The sequence below is a fragment of the Tamandua tetradactyla genome, chromosome 5 (genome assembly GCF_023851605.1).
Source record: "Tamandua tetradactyla isolate mTamTet1 chromosome 5, mTamTet1.pri, whole genome shotgun sequence".
NCBI classification, from domain to species: domain Eukaryota; kingdom Metazoa; phylum Chordata; class Mammalia; order Pilosa; family Myrmecophagidae; genus Tamandua; species Tamandua tetradactyla.
Window position 1 is genome coordinate 156695334 of NC_135331.1, and position 13268 is coordinate 156708601.

General features: G+C 40.7%; 1 long non-coding RNA gene across 1 annotated transcript in view; it reads right to left on the reverse strand.

The window, feature by feature from the left end:
- LOC143684985 (uncharacterized) overlaps positions 1-12874 on the reverse strand; it is a 106820-nt gene extending 93946 nt beyond the window's left edge. Inside the window, exon 1 of the long non-coding RNA XR_013176305.1 lies at positions 12674-12874. This is a non-coding gene — a long non-coding RNA (uncharacterized LOC143684985). The remainder of the gene's footprint in view (positions 1-12673) is intronic.
- Between the last annotated feature and the right edge of the window lie 394 nt (positions 12875-13268).

Here is a 13268-nt window from a genome sequence, read left to right on the forward strand (position 1 = left end):
GTTATGCTGGATACAGAATTCTTGGTTGACAATTATTTTACTTCAGCACTTTAAATATGTCCTCCCACTGTCTTCTTGCCCCCATGGTTTCCAATGAGAAATCAGCATTTAATTTTATTGAAATTCTCTTGTATGTGACATGTTACTTCTCTCTTGCAACTTTCAGAATTCCTTATCTTTGGCATTCAGCAGATTATAATGAGGTGTGGTGTGGGTCTGTTTGGATTTATCCCATTTGGATCTTTTTTTTTTGAGCAGTTGGATGTATTTATTTATGTCTTCTGTTAAATTTGGGAAGTTTTCAGCCATTATTTCTTTGAACATTCTCTCTGCCCCTTTCTCTCTTCTCCTTCGGGTACTCCCACATGCATTTATTGGTATTTTGTTGGTGTTCCACAGATTCCTCAGGCTCTATTCCCTCTTCTTCCCTCTTTCCCTTTCTGCTCCCCAAACTGGATGATTTCAATTATCTTTTCTTCAAGTTCACTGATCCTTTCTTCTGCCAGCTCCAATCTGCTATTGAACCCCACCAGGGAATTTTTCATTTTTGGATGCTCTTGGCAAATGACTGTATCCTCTACATATTTCTTCCTGTGTGCATCTCCATTGTGTTCAAAAAAACCAGGCCAACCAATTAATAAACAGTTTATTAATGATAAATATAAAATACTAGTTACTTCAGGAATACCTTACTTTTCCTCAAGGTATAATGGGACTAGAAAGAAAGTGGGAAAGAGAGGAAAGAAAGGACATAGGTTTCAAGCATCGCTCCTGGACCAGGTGCTTTGCAGACATCATCTCATCATCCTCCTAAATGTCCCCAGGTTGTCATAATTGTTTCCCCTAGCAGGAAAGGCCGCATAGACTGGGTGTGTTTATGCAGCTCATATGCGGTTAGAAGCAGCAGAGTGAAGTCCATCTTTTTCTCCTGTTCCTCAGCAATGTCAGTGCTCAAGTCATATCTTTGCAAGAAGTTAACTAGGCAGTCATTCAATTCACATTAGTGTCCTTTCCCCATACCTCATTTTTGGTGTATTCCTGTCCTAGCACACCATGCGATTTCCTCGACACAAGAAGTAAGTGGCACTTCTTCTACCACCTAGACTCTGGGTGTCGGCACAATCCACCAGCCTGAAAATATTTCAAGTAGCTCCAAGTCTGGGTTGGGGACTTGCCATCTCTCAACATTTCCACAACCCAAAGAATTCTCTGGACACCCTCCTCCCACCCCTTCCCAGTAGAGTCCAGCCAAGCCCCAGCCCCCAGGGATTTCTTCAGGCTGATATCAGGCCCCGGGGCACTAGCTGAGGGATTTTAAGACTCTCTCTCAGTGTTTCAGAGTAATCTGAATTTTATAAGCTGCAACTTGGGTTGGTTTCCTACATCCATGGACGGCTGACAGCTGTCAAGGAGGCAGACCTCCCTCTTGCCGCAGGCCAGTCCTGAGGCTCATTCACAGAAACAGGGACCGAGCCCAGACTGACAGACCATTGTGGCTGTTTCTGTGAAGCCCCAGCAAACTGAATTTGGCTGCAAACAGCCTCTAAAGCCAGCAACACATCCAGGCTTCTATGACACCATTGGATCAACATCCCATGAACTGAACACAGGTCAGTAAAAGACTACTCACCCCTCCTGCCGATTGCTTTGATTCTGCCAAGTACAACTTTTTTTTTCATGCCATTTTCAAACATCTTTTGAGCTGCTACCATGTGCTAAAGACTGGGCATGCAGACTCTGGCATGTGTTCTGCCTAAACCTGCGCTGACAAACTGTAAGTTGGAAAGGTTGCCAAAGGAGCTTTGTCATTCATAGGCATTCATTCATCACTCGTTTATTCATTTATTTGATAAATTGATATTGAATACAACTCTGAAAAGTACTGTATTAGGCAATGTGGAGAATAAAAGGAGAACCCACCATGTATCCTGCTCTCAAAGAGCTTGTACTTTAATAGGGGAGATAAGTCTGGAATGTAATTTCCTCTAAAATGAGGTAGAATATAAAAGATTCAATGAGAAAACTCATAGCAATGAGCGCTATGCATCTCAGGAGTAGAAAAACCTTATTTACATTTAAAGAATCAAGGAAGCTGTCTGGATTTGAGTTTCCCCAAGAGCAGATCCTGAAGTGAGGATCTGGCTGTAAGAACTTTGTTTGGGAAGGAGCAGATCTCAGGAAGCACAAGAAGGAAGTGGAAGTCAAGACATATGGGGGAGGAAAACTAATACAGGACACTTTAATGAGGCTATCTTATGACAAAGGGGCTCAGCCACCTTGGGGAACCTCTGAGATAGTGCTGAACTTTGCACTGAGAGGCGAGAAAGCTGGAATGTTTACCCACAGCTCCCATTCTTCATGACAGAAGGTTGTCCCTTTGCCCCATTGACACATAGCCTGAGGCCCCCACTGTAGCTAGAGAGCACCCTCCAGAGAGAGAGGTGCAGGCAGCTGTAGGTGTTTAAGGGAATTGTGTGCAGACCCCGAGTGGGACATGGGTGGGGCACTGCCAGCATAGGCTACAGAAATCTTCACTAAGGCGCAATCCTAGGTCAGGGTCTTGAAGGAAGAGTGGGATTTAATCTGTCCGAGACAGGGGAATTTCGGGTGAGGGAACAGCCAAACAAAGGCACAAAGGCAAAACATCACAGGTTGTGTAAAGAGAATGGTGAGTCACCCAGCAAGACTAGATCTCAGGATCTACAAAGTGGGGCTGGGAGAAATGCAGGAGGGCAAGACTGAGAGTGGCAGATTATACATCAATATGCTATGGAATCCATATAGAGTATGGACAATTTGAAATAATTTTAGAAGTATAGATGGCATTTTAAAAACTCAATCATTGAGATAGAACCTTCTTATCTTATCTCAATGGCAAACTGCTTGACCTAGAGACAGGCTCAAATCTAAGCTATTTTGCCTTTGTGACTAAAAATGTGTCATGATATTGATTGTGAAATATTCCTGCCAGCTGACTAAAGTTGATCTTCGTAATCTGCAAAAGTTGCTTCAAGGATCCCAGTGGCTGAGCTGGGACTCAGCATCAAGGGATTGAGAAAACCTTCTTGACCAAAAGGGGGAAAGAGAGAAATGAGACAAAATAAGTGTCAGGGCTGAGAGATTTCAAACAGAGTCAAAAGGTTATCTGGGAGGTTATTCTTACGCATTACATAGATACCCCCTTTTTAGTTAAGGATGTAGTAGAGAGGCTAGAGGAAAGTGCCTGAAACTGTTAAGCTGTGTTCCAGTAGCCATGTTTCTTTAAGGTTATGGTAAAATGATATGGCTTTTGCAATGTGACTGTGTGATTATGAAAACTATGTTCTGATGCTTCTTTTATCTATGATATGGACAAATGAGTAAAAAATATGGATAAGAAATAAACAAATAATGGGGGAACAAATGTTAAAATAAATTGGGTAGAGGGAAATACTGGTGGTCAATGAGAAGGAAGGGTGAGGGGTATGATACATGTGAGTTTCTTCTTTTTTCTTTTTATTTCTTTTTCTGGAGTGATGCAAATGTTCTAAGAATAATCATGGTGATGAATATACAACTATGTGATGATACTGTGAGCCATTGGTTGCACACCAAGTACGGAATGTTCATATGTTAAGCATGTTTGTGTTTGTATGATATTTGGTTTTATCAATAAAAATTTTTTTTAAAATTGGCCATAGCTGTGAGGATTGACTTCTGAACTCTCAGTTCTGTTCCACTGGGTCAATATATCTGTTCTTATGCCAGTACCACACTTTTTAATTACTGTAGCTTTGTAGTCAGTGATTTAAACAAGTAAAAAAAAGATGTCAGTGGCACGGTTCTCAGCATTGGTAAATAAGCACTTCCAGGTCAGTGCTATCTTGGTTGAATCTTACAGCCAAATGGTAAATAATCCACTTAGTCTCCCATATCTTAAGAACTATCTTTTCTGCATTTGTCACCTCTTTACCGAGGTCTTGCCTGTGCCACTCAGTTGCTCTGGAACTAGAATCCCTCTCTACAGCCCAAGCTCCTACAGGAAAGATCGGTACTCTGCAGGGAAGAATACCCAGAAGGACGGGTCCAGAAGGTCACAGGACGCAGCCACACCAACACCTCCTTGACCTCTGCCCCGGGACCTTGCATGCTCCAGTCCAAGCCCCCTGAGCACAGTGTGGGGTCTGTCCGTCCACGTGACTGTGGCCCCACCACATGTCCAAGGCTGCTGAAACAGGGTGGAGGCTCTCCAGGGCTGAGCTGGAGAAGGGCTTAGAATTTCAGTGCAAGTAACTCGGGTGAAAATTCCTATTGCAAGGTTGGGAGGTCCTTCTCCCCATCAGGAGCCCCCACCTTCTCTGACACTTCAAAAAAATTAAGCTGTTTCTTTTTAAAAAAAAAAAAAAAGCTGGTTTTAATAGACAAAGAAGTATCTATGTTCCTTAGTTCACAAAATTATCACTCCCCCAAAAGGGGTGCAAGATAAACTTCACAAAGTTCACTCATTCTTAATTAAATACGAGAATTCTGTTTAAAGGCATTTTCACTACGTAAAATCAGAAATCGTTTGTAGTGTGATTTTTAACTTCCTTCACATCTAAACCAATGCCACCATCTCATGTACCTGCTTCATAAATTTCAGTGCTCTTTGAGTTTTCTTAGAGTAGAGAATATTCAGTTTAAAATATTACTGTTAGGAGGCAGGTCACGGTGGCTCAGCAAGTTGAGTTCTCACCTGCCATGCTGGAGACCCAGGTTTGATTCCCGGTGCCTGCCATGCAAAAAAAAAAAAAAATATATATATATATATATTACCATTAGGTTCAGCTCAACAAAGCTTAATTGAGGGCCTACTAGGAGGAGGCAAGCACAGGGATACAGAAGAGAGTGTGGCATAGTCTCTGCCGAGCATTAGGAAGTTGACATCATATTTATTCATTCATTTTCACTGAATGTCATATCAGGACTTATGTAGTGAATATAGAGCTGGAATTTTTAAATACAGTACTATAAGTATTATAGAGGTCATAATTGTATGGGCTAACAAAAGAATATGCTGACCTCCATAGATCTTTTTGGATTATTTATAGAGGGTATAAAGCCATAAAAAAGGCCTATGCTTGTTTTCTTTAGCCAAAACCAAAAAGCTATGTGTCAGGTTGCCACACTTAACAAATATTCCTAATTTTACTTTTTTTGAAAGGATTTCTGGTGTATCTTAGAATTCTCTCCACAAGCCAAACTTGAGTTGGATCTCAGACCACCCCATTCTTTTCTAATCATCTTAAATTTTAAGGAAAGAAAATAGGTCATAGTCTTTTAGTTTCCAAAGAGAAACCCTTAGAAATAAAAGAAAGTAGAAAAATCTATTGGGAATGTTTTCCTAAATTCCTACCAGGAGTCTGAGACCTAGCCTGGCTTTCAGCCTCTTTACAACAAGTCCCCATCCATACACGCCAGCTCCATTCCCAGGCCTAATCCCAAACTGGGACAAAAGATATGTAAGTGGGTCCCTTTGTGTGTGTGCTGGTTTAAAAATATTATATACGCCAGAAGAACCACTTTTAATTCTGATCCAATCTTATGGTAGCAGCTGTTTCTTTTAATCCTGATTCAAGTGGAAACTTTTTATTTGATTATCTCCACTGAGATGTGACATACCCAATTGTGGGTGTGGCCTTTTGATCCAGGTGGGTGTTGATTAGTTTACTGGACTCTTAAAAGAAGAAACATTTCAAGAGAGCTCAGAGGAGACAGAGCAGAGTCTACAGAAATGACAGAGAGGACAGGAACTTCAGAGCAGAGCTGACAGGCAGAGAACAGACACATGGATGTTTGGAGATGTTTGGAGCTCAGCAGTCATCACCATGAGATGTTAAGCAAGCCAGAACCTGGGGAGAGCCAAGGGAAGCCAAGAGATGAAAGCCAGCCCAAGAGAAGCAAAGTGAGGAACCCTCACAGGAACAGAGGCTGAAAGCAACAGAGCCCAGGAGCAAGGGACCAGCAGATGCCAGCCACGTGACTTCCCAGCTGACAGAGGTATTCCTGACACATCGGCCTTTCTTGAATTAAGATATCTTTTCCAGGATCCCTTAGTTTGGACATTTTCATAGGCTTAGAAGTTTAAACTTGTAAATTATTAAGTTCCTCTTTTAAAAGCCATTCCAGTTCTGGTATATTGTATTCCGGCAGCTTTTACAAACCAAAACAGTGTGTCTCCCCTGTTCTGGTTGCTTTGTACAACTTACCTCATTTAATTCTCTCAACCCCTCCCAGAGTTAAGTGGTGTTTGTCCACAGGTAAGACATCTGAGGCTTCTACCCAATAAAACACAACCAGACAAGGAGTGAAGCAAAGATCAAACTCAAGACTGTCTGCTTCCAAAGCCCACATCCCTTTCACTGCATTCCAGAGCTAATGCTACACTCTTACCCCCTTCTTGGACTAAGTGCCTGTCAACTCTAAGTCCTCACCTGGAAGCTGCTACCCTGCTACCCACTCACTGCCTGTTCACTGGGAATTCAGAACACAGACACCCCTGGCACCCCCTATGCTGGGATCTGCCTCTGTGCTGGGACCCCAGCCTACTTTACCTTGATCCCCTTTACTGACTACAGAGCTGGACTGTGCCAGGTTACTTCTCCAGTCCTCAGAATCTGTGCTCTACCGGCCAGACCAATCTTCCCCCAGCCCCTGCAGTGAGACCAAGAGTTGTTCCCAGACTTCTTCCCAGTTGCCTTCAGTCAGTCCCTCTGCCTGTAAGCCCAAAGCTAGGGCAGTGTGAATCCCACAAAAGGACAGGAAGCATGACAATCTCAAAGAGGCCAGGTAATAGGGTCAGAAACAGCTCCATGTCCAAGAGGGCAAGCAAAAGAGATGAACAGATTTCACCCAGAACTTTCCAGATTTCTAGTCTCAGATGCTAGAAAAGTTTTCAACTTTCTCCTCCTATCTTTGCTTAGAATCTCATTTACCACGGGTGTGGTAGTTAGATTCAGTTGTCAACTTGGCCAGGTGAAGGTGCCTTGTTATGTTGCTGTGGGCATGATCCAATGGTACGTGAACCTCATCTGTTGCTCATTACACCTGCAGTCAGCTAGGAGGCATGCCTGCTGCAATGAATGATGTTCGATTTAATTGGCTAGTGCTTAAATGAGAGAGCTCAACGTAGCACAGCCCCAGCAGCTCAACATACCTCATCTCAGCACTCACAGCTCAGGCCAGGCCTTTGGAGATGCAGAAAGAAAACACCCTGGGTTTGTAAGTTGTTGTAACCCGGAGGCCTGGAGAGAAGGTCAGCAGAGATCGTCCTGTGCCTTCTCATGTAAGAAAGAACCTCAGTTGAAAGTTAGCTGCCTTTCCTCTGAAGAACTAATGAAATAAATCCCCTTTTATTAAAAGCCAGTCTGCCTCTGGTGTGTTGCATTCCGGCAGCTAGCAAACTAGAACAATGGGCAACCAGTACCAAGGAACAAGAACTAGAGAAATGAAGCAATTTTCTTGAGGAGCAGTTGGCAACCTTTAAAAAGTAAAGCCCCAGGCTGCTCCCCGCTGATGTTCAGGCCTGGGCCGGAGGTGAGGAGCCTCCCATTCACTCTCAGGAGGTGGGAAGCGTGTGGACTCTCAATTTCAACCACATGCTGTAGGTCCCTACCCCGAATGAGAAGAGTGTTTCTATGCAAAGCTAGGTCACTGCATCCCAGAAAGCACTCTGGCCTCCGAATTAAGCCAGAGCTACAGTAATGAAGTGGGCTGCCGAGCTGAAGCAATTCTTTCAATATCTCAGAGCATCCAAACAATTATTTTCTTTATTATCTGGGTAATAAAGGCAAAATCGGGATTTGGAATGTTCCTTTTCCTAAATGGACAGGAATCACATTTTCTAGTGCATCAAGGAAAATCAAGCCCATGATTCACAAAGTTGAAAATAGCATGTCCCCAAAAAGTGTAAAAATGGATTTTTCGAAGTTGAAGGAAACAGTGAGAAGAATGACATGGTCCCCATTACGCTCATAAGCCTCCTGTAAGTACAAAGTTTCCTCTGTCAGCCCAAGTGTGTTTATATATTTTTTTCTGATTACCAAAGAAATATATATTTGTGGTATAAAATTAGGAAAATAACAGAAAAACGAAGATAAAAATTTAAATCACCCATAATCCAATAACTCAGAGATAACCGCTATTAACATTTTACTATATATATTCCAATATTTTTTCTGTATATATCCTTTTGTCTTCCTTGCTTTCATTTTATTGAAAAAAGGGAGCATATTTATATATACTATTTGTATACTGTTTATTTAACTTAATACATCTTAAATGGTTTATGATGACATTAGTATTTCTGCTACAACTTAATTTTAATGGTTATGTAACATTACCATTGGATGTTTAAGTTGTTTCTAATTTTCCCTATTAGGAATAACATCAGTAGTAAAAATCCTCAGGCATAAATCGCTTTGTGCATCTCTATTTGTTATTTCCTGAAGATAAATTCCTTGAGGCAGATGAAATCAGAGAGTAAAAATGTTTTTAAGCTTTTGATTTAAATTAACAAGTTCCCCATCAAAAATGTACACACATACAGAATATGCCCCTTTTCCATGCAATCTTGGCAATGGTGGACATTTCCTCTTTTTTGCCTATAGGTGGAATTAATGGTTCAGTGTTTTCATTGGTTTTTCTTTGGTTACTAGTGAGATTGTGCCTTTTCACATGCTTTGGAGACATTTTCTTAAATATTTACAAACTTCATCCATTTTCCATTATGATATTTATCATTTTCCTATTAATTTATTAAAAAAATACTTCATGCATTAGAAATATTAATCCTTGGTCCACAGTATCTGTTGCCAGTATTTTCCACAGGCCATCATTTTTTTTTTAATATTATTTAGGGTGGGGTTTTTTTGCATTATTTATAAATCTTATGCAGTTTTGAAAGTGCTCAAAGTGAGTGGTAAGAAACTCTCCAAATACACCGTGATACCCACTGGTGGCAGCAAGACTGCCACCTTGCGTGAGTACAGGCAGACCATGTCTCATTGGAATCTATTTGAATAATGCCTTCCAGTATGCACAGAGGTAGGCAGTGGCCCTAGGATTACAGATACATCATCTGTAGGGGCTGCAAAAAGGGAAAAAAAGAAGAAGACAGCTGAGACTAAATTAACACAGTTCCTACCAAGTGATTTCTGATCAGTGATGACGGGGTCAGTAAATGTTTGCTGTAAAGGTCCATATAGTAAATATTTTAAGCTTTGCAGACCATATGGTCTCTCTTGCAACTAGTCATCTCTGCCAGTGTAGCAGAGAAAATATGTAAAAGAATAGCATGGCTTTGTTCAAATAAAACTCTACTTATAAAAACACAATTTTAAATTTCATAAAATTTTCATATCACAAAATGTTCTTTTTTTTCCCAACCTTTTAAAAATATAAACACCATTCTTAGTTTGTGGGTTGTGGGTCTAGATTTGGCCCCGGAGCATTAGTTTGCCAGCCCCTAATGGGATGAATTTGTGGTTCATACAGATCTATTAGAGAAGCCTCAGAAAAAGGCATGCTTTGATTCATAAAAAATGATGTGCACTCACTGGTGTTTATGGCAGCAGTATTCATAGTTTGCACCGGATGGAGGTAGCATAAGGGTGCATCGACTGATGAACTGAAGGGTGAACTTTGCTATATATATATATATAATGGAATATTAAGCAGCTACAAGAGTGAATGAAATTGTGAGGCATGCAACTAGCCAAATGAAGCTTGAGGACAGTATGTTAAATGAAATAAGACAGGAACAAAAAGATATTATAATGCCTCACTAACATGGATTAACTACAATGTGCAAACTCTGAGAACTGAATTCCAGAGCATAAGATATCAGGGAAAGACTTATTGTAAAGGCTCAACAAGTCACATCTATTCCTGAGTTGTAAAAGCTACAATAAAAATGCTGAGCTCTGGTTGTCCCTTGGAACTTTGGGTAAATGTGGGACACCTGAGACTCAGAATAGAATCCTGCAGCTATGGAAGTCAGCATTACCCCATACAGCCATGTTAAAAACAGCTGACAAAGAGATGAGACTTCAGTTAGAGATACGAATGAAGTTGATCTGGCTAGAACTAAAGTAAATCAGACTAAAGTGTAAAGGATGATATTGACTGTATTTTAAAACTTCAACTTCTGAGTGAGACCAAAGGAAGAGATGTTTATTTTGTGCAAAATTTATATTTTCTGTAGCACACTATCTAATTTAACTTGCATGGTCTGTTTATTCAAGTACCATAGTCACATGGAAACTTGAATAGGGACTGAGATCTCATTGGTTTGTACAGGTCAATGTGATACCCCAGTACATCCTAGAGTAAACTGGGCAGAAGATAAGAAAGCATTTGCAAAGTCCCTGTTTTAGTCTGCTAATTCTGCCAAAATGTATTATACCAAAAATGGTTGAGTTTTATAAAGGGGATTTATTATTTATTAAGTTACAAGTTTACGGTTCTAAGGCCATAACAATGTCCAAACTAAGGCATCCAGAGAATGATATCTTGACTCAAGAAAGGTTGGTGACTGGGAATATACATGGCTGGCATGTGCCAGTCCTTTGGCTTCTGGTTTCAAACACCTTCCCGGGGGGCATTTTCTTTCTATGCCTCCAAACATCTCTGTCTGTGTTGGCTCTGAGCTTTCTCCAAAATGGTTCCTTCTTAAAGAACTACAGCAAGTGGATTAAGAACCACTTCAAATGGACAGAGAAATATCTCCATGGAAACACCTTATCAAAAGGTCTCACCCCAACTGAGTGGATCACATCTCCATAGAAACAACTTAATAAAAAAGATCCTACCCACAATTGGTGGGATCAATCAAACAAGCTAATCATAAGGTCTCATCCTAAATGATAGGTCTACCCCCATGGATTAGGAAAAAGAAGATGGGTTTGGGAAGCTACTTAACAGTTTCAAACCAGTTCCTTGAGGAGCAGGGAAAAAGATGGAAATACTAAACTTCCCTACCTGAGGAGGACCTGATATTTTCAGAAGCATCAGGGACTACAATTTAACAGGCCAAGCCCTCTATCTTGGGGCTTGCCCTTATAAAACTTATTCCTGAAAAGGAGAAGCTAAGACTACTTGTTATGATGCCTAAGTCATCCCCAGAGAATCTCTTGTTGCTTATATGTGGCCTCTCACTCAAAGCCAGCACAGTAGATGAACTCACTGCCTTCCTCCCTACATCTCCCTGACAGTGTGGGGCATAACTCCCAGGGGTGTAAATTCCTGAGGTGAGACATGACTCTTAGGGATGAGCCTGGCCCTGGCATTGCAAGATTGAGAAAGACTGCTTTGCCAAAAGGGAGAAGAGAAAGGAAGCACAACAAAGTTTCAGTCACTGAGAGATTTCAAATAGAGTCCAGAGGTCATTCTAGAGGTTATTTTTATGCATTATATAGCTACCCTTTTTCAGTTTTTGGTGTATTGCAGTAGCTATAGGGAAATATTTGAAACTATCAAACTATAATCCAGTAGCCGTGATTCTTGAAGATGATTATATAGCTTTTATGATATGATTGTGTGACTGGAAACCTTGTGACTGACACTCCTTTTATCCAGTATATGGACAGATGAGTAAGAAAATAAAGACAAAAAGACAAATAAATAATAGGAGGGATGGGAGGCATGAGTTGTTTTGAGTGTTCTTTTCTACTTCTATTTTATTCTTATTTTTATTGTTTATGGAGTAATGAAAATGTTCAAAAATCGATTGTGATAATGAATGCACAACTATATGATGATACCGTGAGCCATTCATTGTACAGTTTGGATGATTATATGATATGTGAATATATCTCAATAAAATTGCATTTTGTAAAAAAAAGTGATATGTACCACTTCCTTTAAAAAAGGCTCTTTAGAAGCCTTCACATGGTTCCACCATATTACCTCTTCCTTGCCCTTAGCAATGTCCCTGCTGGTCACCCTAGATCTCAGAGAGAACTATGGAGCAGAGTTCCAACCAGCCTGCAGTGAACATGCTGCCTGAGTGGGAAATAAATCTTCATTGATACAAGCCATCAAAATGTGGGCATCATTTTGTTACTGCACATACCTTAGTTTATACTGACTGATGCACACCTAAACAGTTTATTTCATATTTATGCTTGCTTGGTTCCTATAGGTATTTGCATTTTAAAGTCCTTGCTTGCACATCAGTTTCTTCATCTATGAATTGGCAGTACTACATCCCCTTGCAAAGTTGTTAAAATGTTTAAAATGAGATAGTGTAAGTGTAAACTGTTTTGTGAATTGCAAAGCACTATAGAAAGGTTGTTACTATCAAATAGTCATAAAATAAGCCAAGTTCTACAAAGTTCAACTAAAGAATTAAAAAGGGACTCATGGGAAGTAGGGTCACAGAACAAGAGAAACTGTCATTTGAGCAAGATACAGAAAGACTGGCAGTAGTTGTAGTAGAAACACACACATAGGTAGGTAGGGACAACCCCATCTTGGCCTAGCTTTGAAATCCCTTTCTCTCTGGCCTTGTTTGGGGTCCTCAGACTGGTATTTGTTCATTAAATTTTGAGAAAAAAAAAAATGAAGTTCTATTACCAGTACATAGCCTATTAGTTTCCTAGTACTGCTATAACTAAGTACCACAAATTGGATGTCTTAAGACAACAATTCTCACAATTCTGAAGGCAAGACATCCAAAATCAAGGTGTTGGCAGGGCCATGTTCCTCTGAAGTTTCTGGAAAAGAACCTAGCCTCTTCCTAGCTTCTGGTGGTCCCAGATGTTCCTTGGTTTGTGGCAGCATAACTCCAATCACTGCCTCCGTCTTCACATGGCTGTCTTCTCCCTGCCCTCCTCCATCTTCCCAGGGCACCCTCCCCCCTGTGTCTGGGTGTCTCAGCCCAAATTTCCCTCTTTTTATAAGGACACCAGTCATATTGGATGGGGGCTACCCTAATAATCCACTATGACCTCATTTTAGCTACAGAGTCTGCCAAGGCTCTGCTTCCAGACAAGGTCACAATCATAGGTGTTAGGGATTAGGGCTTGGACATATCTTTTGGAGAGGGAACTATTCAATCCACAATGCCTTGTAATAGACGAGGATTCTGAAATGTTCATTCTGAAATCTGATGTTCTATCTCAAATTATATCAGGTGTTACATTTCATCTCAGAGCAAAGACAACCCACAGGAGGTAGTTACATAATTGCTCTTTTAATAGTTCTGGCCACCTCTAGCACATCTAATTATTCCATAATTACTCATACTT